The 24,447-nt window shown below is 48.6% G+C and overlaps 1 protein-coding gene across 1 annotated transcript in view; it reads left to right on the forward strand.

Annotated features, from left to right (window-relative positions):
• Positions 1–20,468: 20,468 nt before the first annotated feature.
• Positions 20,469–24,447, forward strand: part of TBC1D10A (TBC1 domain family member 10A) — a gene marked incomplete in the record, with an annotated part of 50,413 nt that continues 46,434 nt past the window's right edge. Inside the window, 1 exon segment of the mRNA XM_078780177.1 lies at positions 20,469–20,698.

Here is a 24,447-nt window from a genome sequence, read left to right on the forward strand (position 1 = left end):
GCCCCTGGTGGATCCGAACCTTTTCCTCCTGCAAATGAGGGCCCTTATGGAACAAATGGTGGGAATGAGGGCTGATAGAAAGCGATTGAGTGACCGATTGGATGAGCAATTGGGGGTAATGGGGAACCGGATGGATGCTCAGAGTGAGCAATTGGGGGTAATGGGGAACCGGATGGATGCTCAGGGTGAGCGATTGGAGGGCCAAATGGGGGTAATGAGGGACGAAGCGAGGGGTACCAGTGAGGGATTAGACAATAATTTTAAGGGATTAGACAATAATTTTAAGGGATTAGACATGAAATTTGGGAAATTAGACGATAGATTAGGGGAAATACAGGAGGGGTTAACGGGGGTAGAAAACAGAATGGCCGCTCAGGAGAATCAGATAGAGGGAGTGAAAGATGGGTTAGAGGGGTTAGAAAACACCATGGAAGGCAAATTGAGGGACATGAGGGACCAAGCGGAAAGGGAAGTTAACCAAATGGGGCAGCAGATAGAGGGGATCAGAATGGGGGTAGAAACCAAACTGGATGCTCACAGGGAGGAAATGGAGCAGATGAGGGTGGCATCTGGGCAGGAGATGCAAGTGATGGGAGAAGCGATCAGAAGAGGAGTGAGTGAGGAGGTCGGAGGAGTGCGCGAGGAGGTGAGGCACTGTAAGGAGCACATGGAGAAGGAGGTGAGAAAGGGGACTGTAAAGTTACAAGGGGGCATAGAGGACCTGACGCAGGAGGTGGAGCAGCTGACGGTGGGACAAACGGAGTCAGTGGAGCAGGTTCAAAGGAACACTGCGGTATTAGGAGGTTTAAAGGCGACACAGAAAGAACTAAAAGATGACTTGGTAGCGACGAAGAGGGAATGTCAGATGGTACGTGAGGGACTGACAACGAGGTTGGACGAGGTGATAGAGGTAATGGAGACGAAGGACCGGCAGGTGAGGACGCACATGGAAACGGTCAAGGTAGCCTTGGAGGACGAGCTTGAGGAGACGTACCGGGGAATAAAAGAGGTGAGGCACAAATTAGAAGAAGTGGAAGAAGGGGTGAGCGAAATTAAGAAGCGACGGAGAGGGGATAACAAAGAGATAAAAGAGGAGATAAAAGAATTGGTCCAAAGTCTGTGTTTGGATCGTGATGTGCTCGTTAACCGGATGAGGGATTCGCAGGTGATGGAGGAGAAGCGAAGAGAAAGAGGACCCGGTGTAAGTGGTGACCAATATGGTCGTGCGTATGATGCGCCAGGGGATTTAAGGAGCTTGGGGGTCGAGATGGACCCGGGTGTTCGTGAAAGGCCGTTGGTGAGGTGTGTGACAGGTCTGGTGTGCGAAAGAGGAGGTGTGCAAGAAAGTCCGACTCTGGGGTGTGTGAGGAAAAAGTGTGTACCAAGGAGTGAGTGTGCAGGCGAGAGTGAGTCGGTCGTAGCGTGTGTGCGAGGGAGCACATGGGAGCGCGGTGTGGTGAGTGTTACAGAGGGTGTGACGGGAGAGTGTGCGCAGGAGTGTGCGCGAGAAAGGTGTGTGACGGACAGGTGCATGAGGAAAGAGTGCGCTGTCAGAAGTAAGGAAGAGTGTCCACCTGTGGTGAGTGTTACAGAGGGTGTAACGGGAGAGTGTGCGCGAGAAAGGGGTGTGACCGACAGGTGCATGAGGAAAGAGTGCGCTGTCAGAAGTAAGGAAGAGTGTCCACCTGTGGTGAGTGTTACAGAGGGTGTAACGGGAGAGTGTGCGCGAGAAAGGTGTGTGACGGACAGGTGCATGAGGAAAGAGTGCGCTGTCAGAAGTAAGGAAGAGTGTCCACCTGTGGTGAGTGTTACAGAGGGTGTAACGGGAGAGTGTGCGCGAGAAAGGTGTGTGACGGACAGGTGCATGAGGAAAGAGTGCGCTGTCAGAAGTAAGGAAGAGTGTCCACCTGTGGTGAGTGTTACAGAGGGTGTAACGGGAGAGTGTGCGCGAGAAAGGTGTGTAACGGACAGGTGCATGGGGAAAGAGTGTGCTGTCAAGAGTAAGGGTGAGTGCGCTGTCAGGAATGGAGGTGAAAGTAGTGAGAGTGACATGGAGCGTGAGTTAGTTGTGACAGGTGAGCGAGGATGTACACCTGGGATGGAAGGATGCACACCTGGAATGGTAGAGCGTGAGTGGGAATGCACGCTGGAGTTGGTGGTGAGGCACGTGGTTGGGTGTGCGAATGAGAGCACACCTGTGATTGTCACAGAGGAGGTGACTGAGGAGGGGGCGCGAAGAGGTGTTTTGGTGAGGTGTGCGACCAACGAATGTGTGCCAAAGTGTTCGGTGGTCAGGTGTGTGACCAAGGCTGTGAGTGGAATGAGGGTACCTGGGTGTGTAAAGAAAGGTACGAGGAGCATGAGCACGGCTGGATGTGTGAGCAAGGAACGGGCTTCGGGGTGTAAGCATGCAGGTGAAGCATCGACATTAAACGGGTTAGAGGTTAGGTCGACTTTTAGCCGAATCGGGCCCTCGGTGCGTGCCGGGCCTCGCTTTGAACGGCCGCGTCCGTGCTCCACTAGGCGGAGCTGGCAGCCCGATAGAAAGGGTCGTCATGGCGACCACTTTTTGGTGAGACGTGCCGGCAGGTCGAGGGCGGGACATTGGATGGCTCCGTGCCGAGATGGTGCGTGGGATCTCGGCACGGGTAAGCCCCCGTCCCTGCCCCGAATGCCGGACGCATCCAGCCGCTGGCACAGAACAACCAGCATCCATTGCTTGGCTTTACGAAGCCGGGCTTTGGACAGGAATTGGCGCACCGAGAGGCAGTAGTGAGTAGACTGGGTGATGAGGTTAGTGTTTTGGACCCAAAATTAGAGAAAAACAAAATTTGATGATTGGCAAGGGATTGGCAGTAGTGATTGGCAGATGATGGGTAGTGATTGGCAACTTTTTGATTTGTTGAAATTTGATGTGCAAAATTGGTAGTGAGAGACCCCCGATGTGGTGGGATGGCATCCCTGCCACCCTTCCCATGAGGGGGGCAAATGCGCAATAGCTTATGGGGTGTATGGCAGTGAAAACTAGCCCGGGTGGGTTAGGTTATATTGTAGGGATCTAGAAGAGATTGACGTTAGGTGACGTTAAGATTAGTTAGTGACTGATACCTGTAGTGGGGACGCAGGTAGATTAGCATGGATGATAATGACGAGGGAGCGCAATAGTTAAAGGGACGACTGGGAAGCGCAAGTTTCAGAAGGGAGTAGTTAGCTGAGATGATGCTGTGTGTGTGAGGATTGAACAGGTGTGATTGCACAGGTGTGCAACTGGACAGGTGTGTGGAGTAGTGTATGAGTAGTGAGTGTTGTGGATCAGCGCGAATGCGCTTGGGGAGAGAAGGGTGCAGGTGGCACCAGGTGTGAGAGCACAGGTGTGCAGGTACAGGTGTGTGGAGAGAGTTGGAGTAAGTGGTATGGAGTGGTGTGCGTGGTGCGAAGGTGTGGATGGGGGAAGAGTGGACCCCTTTCACGAGTACCCGGGGCGGGTAGTGTAAGTGTTAGGTAGAGGGTACAGGTAAATTGTGGTTGGATATTGGCATTTGTGGTGCGGTTGCAGAATGGTGTTGTGGATGGGTGCATTAGTGTTGTGGAAATGGCTGGGCGTGTAGCCTGTTAGTGTGTGTAGTTGGTTGGGCACTCCACCACTGTGAGGATGTCGGCCAGGTGAGGCCGCAGGTGGGCTCTGGGAGCCGGTAGAGTTGTGGATGGGGCCCGAGGATCCGGAGGATGGACCCGGGTAGCCCAGTGCCAGAGAGGGCACCGAGTGGGGAGAGTGCCAGAGGGCCTTCCCCAGGTAGTTAGGTTAGGGCAAGGAGCAGGTAAGCTCGGAGGCAACTGCAGTGGTGGAGGTGTGCAGGTGGGTAGACCCACTGGGAGAGGTACACGCCACAGCCCAGAAATTGTACGAGGGCACCGGGAGATGAATCGGGGGAGTGAGACCCCAAATTGAAGAGCACCACAGTTTGGCCAATGGGAATTGGTTTTTAGAACCCATAGTGTAAGAGGGCCAATGGTTTGGCCGGAGAAAGCCCCCGGGTAGTGTAAAGTTGTTAAAGTCATTTAGGAGATAGTTAGGATTGATGAACCTGTCGCACCATACGCAGCCACTTACCTGTGGTGATGATGATGACTCCACACCTGTGTTTTCTTTGTTTTGTGCAGGAAATGAAATTGCTGTGGATTTGTGAGACGCATCACGACGTGGATGAGACATTGGGGTGATTCCATCTCTCCCTCCCTAGGAGGGACTGATGATGAATTGGTAATGGCAAATTTTGATGAGAGTTGAAAATGGCAAATTTGATTGGTTAGGAGGGAGAGAAGACGAATTTGGTTTATGGGAGGAACGGGGAAGACAGTAGGGATGTTTGTCGATTTGTAAAGTAGATGTTTATGGGTAGTGTTGTGTTTTGTGGATACAGTAAGGGGTAAGGGAGGGGCCATGGAGGTTACCTGGTGGGGGGGGGGGGCGTACGATAGGAACGTACCTGTCTCACCTGGTTCCCATGTGCCCCCAGTGTGCATCATCTTGTATTGCGTGCACTTTTGCGCCCTTACCACCTTACTCACTTGTCTGCTTCTTTTGTCTCCCACCTCCGAGGATCTGGCTTTGGGGTAGAGAGAGAGGAGAGAGAGGTGCTGGCTACGCAGTTGTGGGCCTGCACTTTCGCTGTTGGCTGCCTGGATCGATACACCATATGGACCGCAATGTTTGTGGCCACCCACAATGGACCGCAGCTCTTTTGCGGCCAAGCACCACCCGGGGATGGACCTATGGGTCAACGTGGCACCTATGCCATACAGGTGAACCACTTTTAGTTGACACCAAGTGCACCACAAGAAGAGCAAGAGACACCTGCAGGGTTAGGGGTTGTCGCATTTATTTTTATTCCAATGAACAATGGTGACTGCACCGATTGGTGGTGGGGTGGTGCTGTTGATGCTCGGGAAGGGTGCTCTGCACGTTATTAAAGGCCGTCGGCCACAGAGCACTCGTGGGTTGGTGTATCGATGTTGGCAAGCGCGCTCTCTCTATGCATAACATCTGCATGTGTTCCTCCAAAAACAGGTCCTGGATCGTAGTGTAAATAGCAGCATAGTCTTGTAAATAATGCTCCCTACCGGCTGTATGTGTAGTTTGCGAATTCTTTCCGGATTCGGTTATCCTGTGGGTGTGTTTCTGTGAGGAGAAGGGTGCAACGTCGCAGGGGGACATATTTACTCATTTGTGAATATCTGTAAAACTGTCGCACTCAGGGTAGAGTTAATAGTAGAGGGAACTACATTGCGTGCCACACTAAAGTAGGTAAAAATTTATCGGGTCGGGACGCCCCGAGGGTAGAGAAGGGTGCAATGTTGCGAATATGGAATTTGGCCTCCATATCCGCTTGTAAATATTCCCCTATTTTCTCCAATACTCCCCAACTTTCCCCAATCCCCCATTCCCTAGTCCCATTGCATGTAAATAACAATCAGTAGAGCCGACCTTCCCCTTATTCCCCCATTAAATGTCGTGCCCAGGTCCACCGCACCACATGTAGACAACTTTCGGACATCTTCCTAGTTATTCTTAATCTATGTCAGTTAAGGCCTCGTTTCCATTAATTATGACTCTTCGTTGCACCAGAATGTGATTATATGGCATCAGTAGTGAGTTTAGGACCTTTCCCATACCTCCTCCCATCTTCTTCCCCAAACAACAACAATAACAACAACAGAGGAGATGGCGGCGGAGCGGGGGAGGATGCGTCCTCACACCGGCTCGATTAGCTCCAGACCATGCGCTCCACGGGGTTACCCCGAAGGGGCTGGCTGTCAGCTCCTCGTCAGGGGCGGAGCCAGTAACCCCCCCCGCACGCACCCAATGAGAAGCAACGTGCCGATTCCACGAGGCGGAGCTAACGAGCCGAGGGCGTGTCACTCCCCGCCGGATATACGCGGCCCCGCGCCGGATGTGACGTCAGATGCGCCTCAGCTTGGAGACTGGAGAGAGAAGCCACCGCCACCCCCAGCGCGACGATACCTCCCCGCATCTCTGGACCGGACCGAGTCGATTCTGCCTTGAGCCAAGAGTGCACCTTGAGCCATCGCGACCTGCCTTTCCTTTTCATCAACCCCCGTGTGAGTCAGCATTTTGTCCCGTGTGTCTGTCGTCAGTCCGGGGTTAATATAAGAGTGTGTCTAAGTGCCTGTCTTCCTGTAATATACCTCTAGCCCCTGTAATCTAACCTTTTTCCGTACGAATATACTTGAGAATCGAAACGTTGGTGTCGTATTGTGTGATTGTAATCCAGCCGGGTGTCTTCTTTTTCTTATTGAGCCAGCGTGGCGCGGCTTCGTCAACGTCGAGTATAGTCGGGTAATTTGTGCGGACACGACGGCCATTCCGCTCGGCCCACTTTAACATCAAAGTCGTGTCTGTAACAATATATACAGGGTCCAGCTGGGAGGTGTGATGATTTTCATAAAACTCGTACACAGTTATTTTAGTCGAATTTCAATATTTTTTTTTTTTAAAGACTACATATATAATGCCATTTAATACACTGTAACAAAGACATTTAAAAAATGTAATTCATGTTTGAATTGGGTATAACAATGCAAGTGGGGGGTCTAGCGCATGCGTGATGGCTGTTGGTTACTCGTTGTTAGGCGCCATTTCAGTAGCCATGGAGCTGTGGACGATTGAACATCGCGTCTTTGTTGTTGAGACGTTTATTCAAACGGGTAGTTCGGTGGTGCTTACACAGCGCAGATTTCGTACTCACTTCAATGTTGGTCGACGTGGCGCCGTTCCGTCTCGAAACACAATATTGAAGTGGGTAAAACACTTCAGGACAACTGGATCTGTGAGGCCGGGAGCAGCTCGGGGAGGTGATCGAACCGTTAGGACCCCGGAAAACATCGAAAGGGTTCGACAAGCTGTGGAGGCCAGCCCTCGTCGGTCAGCGGTACGGCACGCTCGCGCTCTACGGATGTCAGACAGATCAGTTCGTCGAATTTTGCACTGTGACAGTCAACTCACAACGTTATGTTACGATGTTGCGCGAGTTCTTACTGCCTGAATTGAGACGACGTCGCATTGACCTCCCTACAGTTTGGTTTCAGCAAGATGGGGCTACTTGCCATACCTCAAGAGAATCAATGGCCTTATTAAGAGAACATTTTCCAGAGCACCTCATTTCAATCCGTGGGGATGTGGAGTGGCCCCCTCGATCGCCCGATCTTTCACCCTGTGACTATTTTTTATGGGGTTACCTGAAAGCTAAGGTTTACATTGAAAAACCACGCACTCTTGAGACCCTTTCAGATGCCATCCCCAGAGAAATTCGAGCTATTCCGCTTGCCGTGGTTGAAAGGTCTATGGACAACTTTTCCGCGCGTCTGCAAGAATGCTTGGACAAGAACGGCCGCCATTTAGATGATGTCATTTTTCAAACATGAATTACATTTTTAAAATGTCTTTGTTACAGTGTATTACATGGCATTATATATGTGGTCTTTAAAAAAAAAAAAATTGAAATTCGACTAAAAATAACTGTGTACGAGTTTTCTGAAAATCGTCACACCTCCCTGACGGACCCTGTATCTATCTATAATTCCAGTAATCTCTGTACATTTGTACGTTTGTCTGTGACCGCTGTTTCTCGACAACCACGGGTCCGATATACTTTTAACTTGCCAGGTATATTGCTGGGGACCCGAGGATGTGCCTTTTCAAGGTTTCATATTAATCGGACAATTACTTACCGAGCTATGTCCAAAAAACGATTCAACCAATCAGAGAGCAGCGAACTATCGCGTGTGCCGAACGTGGCGGACACACTCTGCCTCGGATGGCACATTTGAGAGCGTATTCATTTATTTCACGTTTGCAAACTATGTTGGCGTTAAACTATGTTTTAAAACTAATAAAAACGAATTTGCGATTCATTCGCTTTCCTGCGCGTTTGTGCACGCGATGGCGATTTCTTTACCAAACTCCGGAAGCCGTTCGCTTTGGACCAAACCATTTCATGTAAATAGAGGGGGGGGATTGTCACCGTACTCGCAAGCCGTTCGCTTTGGACCAAACCATTTCATGTAAATAGAGGGGGGGGATATAATTTTAGATATAGATATAGTACGGGCAATGCCCTAGTATATATAATTTATTTATTGAATAAACCCTTTGAGGGATGAGGAGGGCATTGTGATGGTGGTTGTAGGTTAAGAGGAAGGAACATCCACAGCAGGTTCACGTTTTGTCGATAACCTCTGACAGTCATCACAATCACTATACTCACGTTCATGTCTACAATCATATATTCATAATGAATCTACATGGTCTATACCTACCACTCTACCAGTCCTGCCATTGTCCATGCATCCCTCTAAGTCTCTATCCCTCATGCTTCTGCCTCTGGGTATGCCTATTGGTGGCTACATATACTTCCATTTTAAACCTATCTACTCTTTCTGTTGCCACTCCCTCTTAAGGGAGATCATTCCATACATGGATCATTACTACTCCAAGTGAAAGACCCCTGCCAATTAAGCTCCCCTCTTCTTTCCTAATTACAAACTATCTGGGCCCCTTCCTTGTCGACGAAATATACATGTTTAAATAGTTAATAGCGAAGCAAGCTATAAGGTAATAAGGGGTTGTTGATGGTTATGCTATGACCCAGCTAACACACTGACGTTGGGTTAACGTTGGCCCAACGTCAGCACCGCCGTTAATTGGCCAACGTCGGATATCCTATTGCGACCATAATAGCAGAGTACCCGACCTGCGGGCGATCTCATTCCAAGCATGCAATACGTTCTCCTAGCACATACTTTTATTTGGGCAGTGTATAGGCAACTGACAGCTGCCTCAATCATTCCCCCTTCAATAAGCACCCTGGGTTACGTGCATGAAGCAAACAATGCTTATATTGTTTATAATTCGAAACACTTCACTGTAGTCTGATCGCCAAATGGCATATTTGGGTGGAACCAATTTCAAATGGGAATATACAACATTTTTTGTGGATTATTGGTGTATGAGATGTCTGGAATGATATAAGAGAGGGTGCCAGTCTGGAACTATTGAGCATTTAAAATACTAGCGTTACTAGGGCGTGCCCGTACGTGCTTGCCCGTACGTGCGTGCAAAAGGAAAAAAGTTTTGAAACCACGTGCCAGAATTACGATTATTCGCAATTTAGTTTTAATGGCCAATCGCAAACGTATTTTATCTTTTCGCAAGGGAAAACAATTTAGTTGTAATGGCCAATTATTCAATTATCGCAAACGTATTGTTACAGATACGACTTTGATGGTATGGTGGGCCGAGCGGGATGGCCGCCGTATCCGTACAAGTTACCCGATTGTGCCCGAATGTTGACTAATCGCGCTACGCTGGCTCAATAGGAAAGAGAAGACACCCGGCTGGGCTATAATGACACAATACGACACCAGGGTTTCGATTTTCAAGTATATTCGTACGGAAAAAGGTTAGATTACAGGGGCTAGAGGTATATTACAGGAAGACAGGCACTTAGACACACTCTTATATTATCCCCGGACAGACGACAGACACACGGGACAAAATGCTGACTCACACGGGGGTTGATGAAAAGGGGAGGCAGGTCGCGATGGCTCAGGTGCACCTGGCTCAGGGACAGAATCACGTACGGTGGTGTCCAGAGATGCGTGAAGGTATCACAGCGCTTGTGGGTCGCGACTTTGGTCTCAAGCTGGGGAGGTCGCTCAGCGCTCGGGAGGGTGGCGTCTTTTCCTTCCAAGCTCGGGGCGCATCTCTCTTACGTCCGGCGCGGGGCCGCGTATATATCCGGCGGGGAGTGACACGCCCTCGGCTCGTTAGCGCCGCCCCAGATGGCATCGGCCCATGGCTTCTCATTGGGTGCGGGGGTTACCGGCTCCGCCCTTGACGAGGGGCCGACAGGGAGCCCCTTCGTGGTAACCCCGTGGAGCGCGTGGTCAATGGTGGCTAACCGAGCCGGAAGGAGGACGCCCACTCCCCATGCCGTCACCGCGCCGCCCCCCTCTTTTGTTGTTGTTGTTGTAGTTGGCGCTTCTTCATGGGGAAGAGATGCGGAGAGGTATGGGGAGGTCCTAAACTTCCTAACAGGTGCCATATAATCACATTCTGGTGCAACGAAGAGTCATAATTAATGGAAACAAGTCCTTAACTGACATAGATTAAGAATAACTAGCAAGATGTCCTATAATTGTCTACGTGTGGTGCGGGGGACCTGGGCACGACATTTAATGGGGGGATGAAGGGGAAGATCGGCTCTAATGGGTGTTGTTTACAGACAATGGGACTAGGGAATGGGGTAAGGGAGAGTTGGGGAGTATCGGAGAAAATAGGGGAATATTTACAAGCGGATATGGAGGCCAAATTCCATATTCGCAACATTGCACCCTTCTCTACCCTCGGGGCGTCCCGACCCGATAAATTTTTACCTACTTTAGTGTGGCACGCAATGTAGTTCCCTCTACTATTAACTCTACCCTGAGTGCGACAGTTTTACAGATATTCACAAATGAGTAAATATGTCCCCCTGCGACGTTGCACCCTTCTCCTCACAGAAACACACCCACAGGATAACCGAATCCGGAAAGAATTCTCAAACTAAACATACAGCCGGTAGGGAGCATTATTTACAAGACTACGCTGCTATTTACACTACGATCCAGGACCTGTTTTTGGAGGAACACATGCAGATGTTATGCATAGAGAGAGCGCGCTTGCCAACATCGATACACCAACCCACGAGTGCTCTGTGGCCGACGGCCTTTAATAACGTGCAGAGCACCCTTTCCCAGCATCAAAAGCACCACCCCACCACCAATCGGTGCAGTCACCATTGTTCATTGGAATAAAAATAACTTCAACAACCCCTAACCCTGCAGGTGTCTCTTGCTCTTCTTGTGGTGCACTTGGTGGTGTTAACTATAAAGTGGTTCACCTGTATGGCATAGGTGCCACGTTGACCCATAGGTCCATCCCCGGGTGGTGCTTGGCCGCAAACGAACTGCGGTCCATTGTGGGTGGCCACAAACATTGCGGTCCATATGGTGTACCGATCCAGGCAGCGAACAGCGAAAGTGCAGGCCCACAACTGCGCAGCCAGCACCTCTCTCTCCTCTCTCTCTACCCCAAAGCCAGATCCTCGGAGGTGGGAGACAAAAGAAGCAGACAAGTGAGTAAGGTGGTAAGGGCGCAAAAGTGCACGCAATACAAGATGATGCACACTGGGGGCACATGGGAACCAGGTGAGACAGGTACGTTCCTATCGTACGCCCCCCCCCACCAGGTAACCTACATGGCCCCTCCCTTACCCCTTACTGTATCCACAAAACACAACACTACCCATAAACATCTACTTTACAAATCAACAAACATCCCTACTGTCTTCCCCGTTCCTCCCATAAACCAAATTCGTCTTCTCTCCCTCCTAACCAATCAAATTTGCCATTTTCAACTCTCATCAAAATTTGCTATCTCCAACTGCACATCAAAATTTGCCATCACCAATTCATCATCAGTCCCTCCTAGGGAGGGAGAGATGGAATCACCCCAATGTCTCATCCACGTCGTGATGCGTCTCACAAATCCTCACAGCAATCTCATTTCCTGCAACAAACAAAGAAAACACAGGTGTGGAGTCATCATCATCACCACAGGCAAGTGGCTGCGTATGGTGCGACAGGTTCATCAATCCTAACTATCTCCTAAATGACTTTAACAACTTTACACTACCCGGGGGCTTTCTCCGGCCAAACCATTGGCCCTCTTACACTATGGGTTCTAAAAACCAATTCCCATTGGCCAAACTGTGGTGCTCTTCAATTTGGGGTCTCACTCCCCCGATTCATCTCCCGGTGCCCTCGCACAATTTCTGGGCTGCGACGTGTACCTCTCCCAGTGGGTCTACCCACCTGCACACCTCCACCACTGCAGTTGCCTCCGAGCTTACCTGCTCCTTACTCTAACCTAACTACCAGGGGAAGGCCCTCTGGCTCTCTCCCCACTCCGTGCCCTCTCTGGCACTGGGCTGCCCGATCCACACCCGGGATCCTCAGGCACCCACTCACAACTACCGGCTCCCAGAGCCCACCTGCGGCCTCACCTGGCCGACATCCTCACAGTGGTGGAGTGCCCAACCAACTACACACACTAACAGGCTACACGCCCAGCCATTTCCACAACACTAATGCACCCATTCACAACACCATTCTGCAACCGCACCACAAATGCCAATATCCAACCACAATTTACCTGCACCCTCTACCTAACACTTACACTACCCGCCCCGGGTGTTCGTGAAAGGGGTCCACTCTTCCCCATCCACACCTTCGCACCATGCACACCACTCCGTACCACTCACTCCAACTCTCTCCACACACCTGTACCTGCACACCTGTGCTCTCACACCTGGTGCCACCTGCACCCTTCTCTCCCCAAGCGCATTCGCGCTGATCCACACACTCACTACTCATACACTGCTCCACACACCTGTCCAGTTGCACACCTGTGCAATCACACCTGTCCAGTTGCACACCTGTGCAATCACACCTGTTCAATTCTCATAAACACGGCATCATCTCAGCTAACTACTCCCTTCTGAAACTTGCGCTTCCCAGTCGTCCCTTTAAACTATTGCGCTCCCTCGTCATTATAATCCACACTAATCTGCCTGCGTCCCCACTACAGGTATCAGTCACTAACTAACCTTAACGTTACCTAAGGTCATCTTCGCTAGATCCCTACACACAATATCCTAACCCACCCGGGCTAGTTTTCACTGCCATACACCCCATAAGCTAGTGCGCATTTGCCCCCCACATGGGAAGGATGGTGGATTTGCCATCCCACCACATCGGGGGTCTCTCACTATCAATTTTGCACGTCAAATTTCAACAAATTAAAAATTTGCCAATCACTGCCCATCATCTGCCAATCACTACTGCCAATCCCTTGCCAATCATCAAATTTTGTTTTTCTCTAATTTTGGGTCCAAAACACTAACCTCATCACCCAGTCGACTCACTAATGCCTCTCGGTGTGCCAATTCCTGTCCAAAGCCCGGCTTCGTAAAGCCAAGCCATGAATGCGGGTTGTTCTGTGCCAGCGGCTGGATGCGTCCGGCACTCGGTGCAGGGACGGAGGTTTACCCGGGCCGAGATCCCACGCACCATCTCGGCGTGGAGCCATCCAATGTCCCGATCTCGACCTGCCGGACTGCCTCAACAAAAAGTGGTCGCCATGACGACCCTTCCTATCGGGCTGCCAGCTCCGCCTAGTGGAGCCTGGACGCGGCCGTTCAAAGCGAGGCCCGGCACGCACCGAGGGCCTGCTTCGGCTAAAAGTCGCTCTAACCTCTAACCCGTGTAACGTCGATGCTTCACCTGGACGCTTACACCCCGCAGCCCGTTCCTTGCTCACACATCCAGCTGTGCCCATGCTCCTCGTACCCTTCCTTACACACCTCGGTACTCTCATTCCACTCACAGCCTTGGTCACACACCTGACCACCGAACACTTTGGCACACATTCGTCGCTCGCACACCTCACCAATACACCTCTTCGCGTCCCCTCCTCGGTCACCTCCTCTGTGACAATCACAGGTGTGCTCTCATTCGCACACCCAACCACGTGCCTCACCACCAACTCCAGCGTGCATTCCCACTCACGCTCTACCATTCCAGGTGTGCATCCTTCCATCCCAGGTGTACATCCTCGCTCACCTGTCACAACTAACTCACGCTCCATGTCACTCTCACTACTTTCACCTCCACTCGTGACAGCGCACTCACCCTTACTCTTGACAGCACACTCTTTCCCCATGCACCTGTCCGTCACACACCTTTCTCGCGCACACTCTCCCGTTACACCCTCTGTAACACTCACCACAGGTGGACACTCTTCCTTACTTCTGACAGCGCACTCTTTCCTCATGCACCTGTCTGTCACACACCTTTCTCGCGCACACTCCTGCGCACACTCTCCCGTCACACCCTCTGTAACACTCACCACACCGCGCTTCCATGTGCCCCCTCGCACACGCGCTACGACCGACTCACTCTCGCCAGCACCCTCACTCCTTGGCACGCACTTTTTCCTCACACACCCCAGAGTCGGACTTTCTCGCACACCTCCATTTTCGCACACCAAACCTGTCGCACACTTCACCAGTGGCCTCTCACGAACACCCGGGTCTATTTCGACCCCCAAGCTTATTAAATCCCCTGGCGTATCATACGCACGACCATATTGGTCACCACTTACACCGGGTCCTCTTTCTCTTCGCTTCTCCTCCATCACCTGCGAATCCCTCATCCGGTTAATGAGCACATCATCACGATCCGAACACAGACTTTGGACCAATTCTTTTACTTCCTCCTTTATCTCTTTCTTATCCTCTCTCCGTCGCTTCTTAATTTCGCTCACCCCTTCTTCCACTTCCTCTAATTTTTGCTTCATCTCCTTCATCTCTTCGTGCGCCCCTTTAAGTTCTTCCTCTAACTCCACTTTATTTTTTTCTATGTGCTCCCGCACCTCCCGCTCTTTAACCTCCATTACCTCTACCACCTTGTCCATTTTCCTCGTCAGGTCCTCATGTACCGTCTGGCACTCTTTTTTTATTACCCCTACGTCCTTTTTCATCTCCTTCTGTGTCGATTTTAAACCCTCTATTACCGCTGTGTTCTTCTTTACCTGGTCCCCCAGCTCCTTTTGTCCCACTGTCAGTTGTTCTACTCCCAGCGTCAACTCCTCTATACCACCTTGCAATTTTACAGTCCCCTTTCTCACCTCTTTCTCCATGCGCTCCTTACAGTGCCTCACCTCCTCGCGCACTCCTCCGACCTCCTCACTCACTCCTCTTCTGATCTCCTCTCCCATCACTTGCATCTCCTGCCCAGATGCCACCCTCATCTGCTCCATTTCCTCCCTGTGAGCATCCAGTTTGGTTTCTACCCCCATTCTGACCCCCTCTATCTGCTGCTCCATTTGTTTAACTTCCCTTTCCGCTTGGTCCCTCATGTCCCTCAATTTGCCTTCCATACTGTTTTCTAACCCCTCTAACCCATTTTTCACTCCCTCTATCTGATTCTCCTGGGCAGCCATTCTGTTTTCTACCCCCATTAACCCATTTTTCACTTCTTTTATCCCGTTGTCTAACCCCTCAAATTTCTTGTCTAACTCCTTAAAATTATTGTCTAACCCCTCAAATTTGTCGTCTAACTTCCCAAATTTCTTGTCTAATCCCTTAAAATTATTGTCTAACTTCTCACCGGTACCCCTCGCTTCGTCCCTCATTACCCCCATTTGGTTTCCCATTACCCCCAATCGCTCACTCAATCGCTCACCCAATCGCTTTCTATCAGCCCTCATTTGCTCACAATTCTGGGCCATAAGGGCCTTCATTTGTATCCAAAACGAGTTCAAATCCATCGGGGGCGCTGCCACGGTCGCTGGCGCGGTGATCAGCGAGGCGCCATTTTGCGCGCCCGCTTCTTCGTGCGTGACGGCGCTATTTTGCGAACCTGCCGCCCTCACTGCTTCGCTCTCCTCCTGTCCCTCATTTTGGTCCTGGATCGACCCTACTTCACTCTCCCCTACCGGACCCCAGCCGTCTTGATCCGCCATAGCGCGACTTGCAAAATTCGAGTTTCGTAAAACAAAACAAATTTCGGCCGCTCCAAATTTTGACCAAATTTTTTTTTTCCTCTATTCGTTTTTTTTTTTTTTTCTTCAAAATTTGGTCGGGCCTCGAATCTCACTCCCGACACCAATTGTTACAGATACGACTTTGATGGTATGGTGGGCCGAGCGGGATGGCCGCCGTATCCGTACAAGTTACCCGATTGTGCCCGAATGTTGACTAATCGCGCTACGCTGGCTCAATAGGAAAGAGAAGACACCCGGCTGGGCTATAATGACACAATACGACACCAGGGTTTCGATTTTCAAGTATATTCGTACGGAAAAAGGTTAGATTACAGGGGCTAGAGGTATATTACAGGAAGACAGGCACTTAGACACACTCTTATATTATCCCCGGACAGACGACAGACACACGGGACAAAATGCTGACTCACACGGGGGTTGATGAAAAGGGGAGGCAGGTCGCGATGGCTCAGGTGCACCTGGCTCAGGGACAGAATCACGTACGGTGGTGTCCAGAGATGCGTGAAGGTATCACAGCGCTTGTGGGTCGCGACTTTGGTCTCAAGCTGGGGAGGTCGCTCAGCGCTCGGGAGGGTGGCGTCTTTTCCTTCCAAGCTCGGGGCGCATCTCTCTTACGTCCGGCGCGGGGCCGCGTATATATCCGGCGGGGAGTGACACGCCCTCGGCTCGTTAGCGCCGCCCCAGATGGCATCGGCCCATGGCTTCTCATTGGGTGCGGGGGTTACCGGCTCCGCCCTTGACGAGGGGCCGACAGGGAGCCCCTTCGTGGTAACCCCGTGGAGCGCGTGGTCAATGGTGGCTAACCGAGCCGGAAGGAGGACGCCCACTCCCCATGCCGTCACCGCGCCGCCCCCCTCTTTTGTTGTTGTTGTTGTAGTTGGCGCTTCTTCATGGGGAAGAGATGCGGAGAGGTATGGGGAGGTCCTAAACTTCCTAACAGGTGCCATATAATCACATTCTGGTGCAACGAAGAGTCATAATTAATGGAAACAAGTCCTTAACTGACATAGATTAAGAATAACTAGCAAGATGTCCTATAATTGTCTACGTGTGGTGCGGGGGACCTGGGCACGACATTTAATGGGGGGATGAAGGGGAAGATCGGCTCTAATGGGTGTTGTTTACAGACAATGGGACTAGGGAATGGGGTAAGGGAGAGTTGGGGAGTATCGGAGAAAATAGGGGAATATTTACAAGCGGATATGGAGGCCAAATTCCATATTCGCAACAGTATTTTATCTTTTCGCAAGGGAAAACAAAGAAAAGAGAAGAGAACAACAACAACAACAAAAAAAAAATTTTTGGACACCACGTGTCAGAAACGACCACAGAATACGGAGCAAGAAAATATAGGCGAATGTGAGAGACCATAACTTGGGAAGCACAAATTCTCAATATTAAATTATTGGCGCTGAGGAAGCGCCTTTAGCGATTGACTTCCAGCCAGTGTAACGCTAATTCCTGTCACAGGAATTCTGAGATCATATAAGTGGGCGTGGCAGTTCCTGATTGGTTCGTGTTGGGGAACGCCTTCTCGCTGCCGACGTGACGTAAATTCGCGCACGCGCACTGGTGATTGGCGCTGAGGAAGCGCCTCTAGCGAATGACTTCCAGCCAGTGTAACGCTAATTCCTGTCACAGGAATTCTGAGATCATATAAGTGGGCGTGGCAGTTCCTGATTGGTTCGTGTTGGGGAACGCCTTCTCGCTGCCGACGTGACGTAAATTCGCGCACGCGCACTGGTGAAGCTTACTCGATCTTACTCGATCCCATATTACATGTACTTTCATTGCATACAAATTATACTTCCTCCTAGAAATTCCATGCCCGAACCTCAGCGCAATCCAAGAGGATTCACTTGTTAACCTATCATCTTTAATAGAACTATAATAGACCAATTAAACTAACGGTTGTTTTTATTTTCTTGTTTTTGGCAAAGTTAACATCCAGAGAGGCTGTGTATAGGCCAATCCCCCCCCCCCCCTCTATTTACATGAAATGGTTTGGTCCATTCGCAAAGCCAAAGCGAACGGCTTGCGAGTACGGTGACCATACCTTGGGAACCACTTGTCCGATTAATTTCAAACCTTGAAAAGGCACATCCTCGGGTCCCCAGCAATATACCTGGCAAGTTTCAAGTATATCGGACCGGTAGTTGTCGAGAAACAGCGGTCGCATACAGACAGACACACACACACACACACACAGAGATTGCTGGAATTATATAGAGATATATTTGAAAATCCAAGATGGCTCCCACCGAATTGTAAACATCTACTTACTCTCATGTCTTCGCAATTAGATGTGATAAAAACATGAATGAAATGTCTTTTTATGTTTATAGACATAAGGAATCCAATGCTGCCAGTATTTACTAAAATAACGACATGGTATTCATAGAATACTTAATCTGTGCAGTCAACTTGGTGCGAGCCAACTCTTCTGTTTTTGAAGGGGGGGTTTTTATCCAATATGGCTGCCAGATACATCATAAATTTATATTCTCTAATATAATTGTTGCGTAGATCACGCACAATAAATTTCAAACTGATCAGACCAAGCATTACCCTGTCGAATTATGACGTCATAATGAAGGCCCCAATGACCATCATTAACAACACTTATTACCTCCATCACCGAAGGTGGATGGAGGTTATGTTTTCGCCTGTCTGTCTGTCTGTTTGTTTGTTTGTGAACAAGATATCTCAAAAAGTTGTGGATGGATTTGGACGAAAATTGTTGGACAGGTTGTGTGTGTGACAAGGAAGAATCGATTCAATTTTGGTGAAGAACCGGATCCGGATCCAGCTAGTATAATTTTGATGTGATTCTTCACCATTGAGTGATATGGCCAACCAGGCGGAGGTATGCTCTCTACTGAGTGCCTGTTGTTGTTGTGGTTCTTGTTGGGGTCTTTTGTGGAAATGTGCACAAGCACCCATTGGTCGGATAGCTGGAATCCAGGCGAAATAATACCGCCGTCTTGGTATTGGTTTTTTGGTGGGCTAACACATATTAGGCCTCTGCTGATTATACACTGTCCGGCTTTGTTTGGATCGGTGTTACTGACGATGAGGATCCCTGAAAAATCGAATTAATGTCGAACAAAATTTTTATTAAGGTTTAAGTAAGCCCATCAGCAAGCACAGCAAGCACCTCCCTAAAAAATGGTGTTACGTAATTTTTGACCAGCCCCATATTGGGGTTAATCAATCGGTGACCGTGTGACGAAACAGCTCATTCTTATATATACCGTGGCGGAGGCTGTCATGGATGAGAGCTGGAGAGGTGTGGAGTTAATTATTTAATTGCGCATTAAATGTGTTTTTTCCAATCACGCTGTTCATCTTTTGAGAGTGCTTTAAATGTGCGTTTCCGCATTTTGTCACAGGTTGCAAAGGTGGGCGGTCCGCTTCGAAAGTCCGCTTATCCGCTTATCCGCTGCAGCGGACTAACGTTTTCGAAGCGGATAAGCGAATCGGAACAACCCCCGGAAACCGAAGCGGATAAGCGTAAGCGGACTACCGAAAAATTAAAGCGCATCGCGATTCGCCAAATCAGCTGTTAGCCTGAGCCGTTACTCTAGAATTGTGAATATTTATTTAAGTGAATAATAAGTGAAACCCCAACAACTCGGCTCTCGCCCAATCTCTTCCCGCTCGAGTTCCGTGATGCTTGGGTAACTCTATTTCTCAGGCATAACACGCCGCTCCCGAGCTCTGCCTCGGTCGAGCGCGTGTTCAGCTACGGGTCGGACATCCTCAGGCCTAAGAGGTCGGCCCTGGCTGCACCGAACTTCGGGGCCCTCGTCTTCATGAAGGGCAACCTCCAAATCCTCAAGAAGGCCCACGAGGTGGAGGAGGAAGACGAGGACTAGTCAACAGACTGCTAGTCTGTTGACTAGTAGACTCTCTTGTCAAAGAAAGGACGGGCAAATTGATTTTTCTTTAATGTAACTTGCATATATTAAAATTATATTTAAATTAACTGTAGAGTAGAGTAGAGTCGAGTGGAAAACTTTATTTCAATAAATTTTGAATAAATTTTATTTAAATAAACATGTATATTTTTGATCTTAAAAGCTTTGTTTGTCTTTGTAGTAGTTAGAAATGGCTATTTAGGCTTAAAAAGCATTAAATTCCCTTTAGAAACGTCAAAAATCGCTTTAAAAACGTCGAAGCGCTTTTAAAAAATCGAATCGAAGCGGATAAGCGGATAAGCGGTAAGCGGACTAAGATTTTCGGCCGCTGAAGCGGATAAGCGAAAGCGAATCGGACTACACGGGCTGGCGGAGCGGATAAGCGGTAAGCGGACTTAAAATTTTCCGAATCGCGCCCACCTTTAACAGGTTGTAACCACAGGCTGATCATTCTTGTTATATAAAAACACATCCACGACTGAAAAGTCAGGAAGTCCCAACGCAATCACTATTAAAAAGAAAAGTAATTACAAATATGACGTTGCTAGAGCGACAAAGAACATTAAGCGTTTTCAGTATCTCGAAATCATTTTGATCACTTTCAGTTATCTTCGAACTTCCGTGACTTCTTGGTTTCAATTGTTTGTTCGGTCAAGAAAACCATGGCGGTGTTATTCCCATAAGGGACACAGTGTTATCTGAAAATGTAATAATTTGTCGTTGAATTCTTAAAGCAGGTTCTAGTTAATAAATATTAATATAGATTGTTTAATGCTTATCTTTACCTGAGTACTCTATTTTTTGCATTTATTTATTTGATCGCTGAGGTGGGTACGATCATCCATGAAAGAATTATAGAGCGGTGTATAGTTTGCTGGTTTCTCCAAACGTTTAATGATTGTTAATATTTAGTATGATGGCTTGATATTGTGAATTAAGGTAGTTGTGTCCTTAAATCTAAACAAAATAATAATGTCGTCAAGCGTTTGATACGACGTCTCAAGCTTCCGTTTGCTGTCTTGACTCTTGGCCTTTTTTCCGACTCTAAGTCTAAGGCGTCGCTCGATTGGACGAGTTCTTCTCGGCACGAGTTTGTTTATTTTTCTTTTCCACTTTCGAATCATCACATTTTATTTGACGTGCCATTTATTTATTTTATTTGGCATGAAACTATGGATTCATTGTTGATAGTTATTGCACTTTCTTTATACGAGTATCATGTTTAACGGAGAATAATTAATAATAATAATAATATGGAAGGTGTGTGTGTGTATCAGTGCTGTGTGTTCGTGCGGTGTGTGTGTCCGTGCTGTGTGTGTGTCCGTGCTGTGTGTGTGTGTCCGTGCTGTGTGTGTGTGTCCGTGCTGTGTGTGTGTGTCCGTGCTGTGTGTGTGGCCGTGCTGTGTGTGTGGCCGTGCTGTGTGTGTGTCCGTGCTGTGTGTGTGTGTCCGTGCTGTGTGTGTGTGTCCGTGCTGTGTGTGTGTGTCCGTGCTGTGTGTGTGTGTCCGTGCTGTGTGTGTGTGTCCGCGCTGTGTGTGTGTGTCCGTGCTGTGTGTGTGTGTCCGTGCTGTGTGTGTGTGTCCGTGCTGTGTGTGTGTGTCCGTGCTGTGTGTGTGTGTCCGTGCTGTGTGTGTGTGTCCGTGCTGTGTGTGTGTCCGTGCTGTGTGTGTGTGTCCGTGCTGTGTGTGTGTGTGTCCGTGCTGTGTGTGTGTGTGTCCGTGCTGTGTGTGTGTGTGTCCGTGCTGTGTGTGTCCGTGCTGTGTGTGTGTGTCCGTGCTGTGTGTGTGTGTCCGTGCTGTGTGTGTGTGTCCGTGCTGTGTGTGTGTGTCCATGCTGCGTGTGTCCGTGCTGGGTGTGTGTGTCCCTGGTGTGTGTGTGTGTGTCCGTGCTGTGTCCGTGCTGTGACCGTGCTGTGTCCGTGCTGTGACCGTGCTGTGTATGGGATTTTTGCTGTGGATGATGCTGGTCGTGGTTTAACAATTAACTGTGTTGCTGATAGTGTGCGGTTTGTGGATGGTGATGGTGTGTGATGGTGTGTGATGATGATGATGACGACGACAATGTGTGATGATGATTATGATGATGACAATGTGTGATGATGATGACTATGTGTGATGATGATGACGATTCATATATAGCTATATATATATATTAATACAAGATCGAGGCTCGTGTAAGACCCAGCACATTAAACACAAAAAACATAAACGTACACAAACAGTCATGTGAAAAAGTAAGTACACCCCATGTAAAGTTTTGACATTTTCAACATATTTCAACATACAGCTATTTGATCTTCATTTCAACAATATTGATAGATAAAGGTGATATAATATAACAAATATCATGAAACATTTACATTTTCTAGTCCATTTTATAATTTAAATAAACATAAATGCAAATTTCGCATGTGGAAAAAGTAAGTACACCCCTACATTTATCACTACTTCAAATACCTAAAATTAGAATCAGGTGCACCAGATCAGGTGCAAATGATTAGAACATCGTTAGAGAGGATCTTGGAGGAACCTGTCTTATTTAAACCTCAGACATTTAGTTTGGTTTGCTCTTTGTTGTTGAAGTGTGCGGCGTCACCATGCCGAGATCAAAAGATCTCTCTGAGGCCTTCAGAAAGAAGGTTATAGATGCCTATGAGTCTGGGAAGGGATTTAAAAAGATCTCCAAACAATTTGAAATCAATCATTCGACTGTCCGGAAGATCATCTACAAGTGGAGAAGATTCCAAACAACTGCCAACTTGTTCAGGCCAGGCCGCCCCAGCAAGTTCAGACCGAGAGCAGACCGCAAGATGCTGAAAGAAGTCTCTAAGAACCCCAGAATGTCATCACGGGACCTACAGGTAGCTCTTGCCACTGTTGATGTCAAAGTGCACGAGTCTACCATTAGAAAGAGGCTGCACAAATTTGATCTACATGGGAGGTGTGCCAGGAGGAAACCTTTGCTGTCCAGAAAGAACATCAGGGCAAGACTAAAGTTTGCCAATGAACACCTAGGCAAAGACCAGCACTTCTGGAACAATGTGCTCTGGACAGATGAGTCAAAGGTAGAGCTATTTGGCCACAGTACCAGAAGACTTGTTTGGCGAAAACCAAAGACAGCATTTGACCACAAGAACCTGATACCAACTGTAAAGCATGGTGGTGGAAATATTATGGTTTGGGGCAGCTTTGCTGCATCAGGGCCTGGGCAGCTCACCATCATAGAATCCACGATGAATTCTTCATTGTACCAGAGGGTGCTTGAGGATAATGTGAGGCCATCTGTCGGAAAGTTGAAGCTCATCCGAAGGTGGACCTTGCAACATGACGATGACCCTAAAAAATACCAGTAAATCCACCAAGGAATGGCTGAAAAGAAAGAAATGGAGGGTTCTGGAATGGCCAAGTCAAAGCCCGGATCTAAATCCCATCGAGATGTTGTGGGGGATTTGAAACGAGCTGTGTATGCAAGAAACCCCTCAAACATCGCACAGCTGAAAGAATTCTGCATGGAGGAGTGAGCAAAAATTTCTCCCAGTCGATGTCAGAGAATGGTAGACAGTTATAAGAAACGCCTACTTGAGGTTGTTGCTGCCGAAGGGGGCAATACCACCTATTAGAGCCAAGGGTGTACTTACTTTTTCCACATGCGAAATTTGCATTTATGTTTATTTAAATTATACAATGGACTACAAAATGTAAATGTTTCATGATATTTGTTATATTATATCACCTTTATCTATCAATATTGTTGAAATGAAGATCTAATAGCTATATGTTGAAATGTGTTGAAAATGTCAACTTTACATGGGGTGTACTTACTTTTTCACGTGACTGTAAAACAATAAAGGGAGCGGGAGACAAGATGGCGAGAGAGAGGGAAGCACAAGTACAACAGTAGAGAGCAGCGACATCGGGAGATCTGGAGGGGGATAGGGGGGGGGGGGGGGTGGGGTAGGTACACGGTATAAAAAAATTGACACTGCTAAGGATTTCAGGAATGAAGTCGGGTATTGAAAGATGTGGATTTGGGGTGAATTAACGGGGGTAGAAAAGATCACTGATAGTGTGAGCTGTTCATGCTGATAGTGTAAGGTGTTGATGCTGGTAGCGTGTGGTGTTGATGCTGATAGCGTGAGGTGTTGATGCTGATAGTGTGAGGTGTTGATGATGCTGATAGTGTGAGGTGTTGATGATGCTGATAGTGTGAGGTGTTGATGATGCTGATAGTGTGAGGTGTTGATGATGCTGATAGTGTGAGGTGTTGATGATGCTGATAGTTTGGTGTTGATGATGCTGATAGTTTGGTGTTGATGATGCTGATAGTGTGAGGTGTTGATGATGCTGATAGTGTGAGGTGTTGATGCTGATAGTGTGAGGTGTTGATGCTGATAGTGTGAGGTGTTGATGCTGATAGTGTGAGGTGTTGATGCTGATAGTGTGAGGTGTTGATGATGCTGATAGTGTGAGGTGTTGATGCTGATAGTTTCGTGTTGATGATGCTGATAGTGTGAGGTGTTGATGATGCTGATAGTGTGAGGTGTTGATGCTGATAGTGTGAGGTGTTGATGCTGATAGTGTGAGGTGTTGATGCTGATAGTGTGAGGTGTTGATGGTGTGAGGTGTTGATGGTGCTGATGGTGTGAGGTGTTGATGCTGATAGTGTGAGGTGTTGATGCTGATAGTGTGAGGTGGTGTTGATGCTGATTGTGTGTGGTGTTGATGATGCTGATTGTGTGAGATGTTGATGCTGGTAGTGTGGTGTTGATACTGGTGGTGTGGTGTTGATACTGGTGGTGTGGTGTTGATGCTGATTGTGTGAGGTGTTGATACTGGTAGT

Source organism: Myxine glutinosa, chromosome 6 (assembly GCF_964187855.1).
Source record: "Myxine glutinosa chromosome 6, kmMyxGlut1.1, whole genome shotgun sequence".
Classification (NCBI taxonomy): Eukaryota; Metazoa; Chordata; class Myxini; order Myxiniformes; family Myxinidae; genus Myxine; species Myxine glutinosa.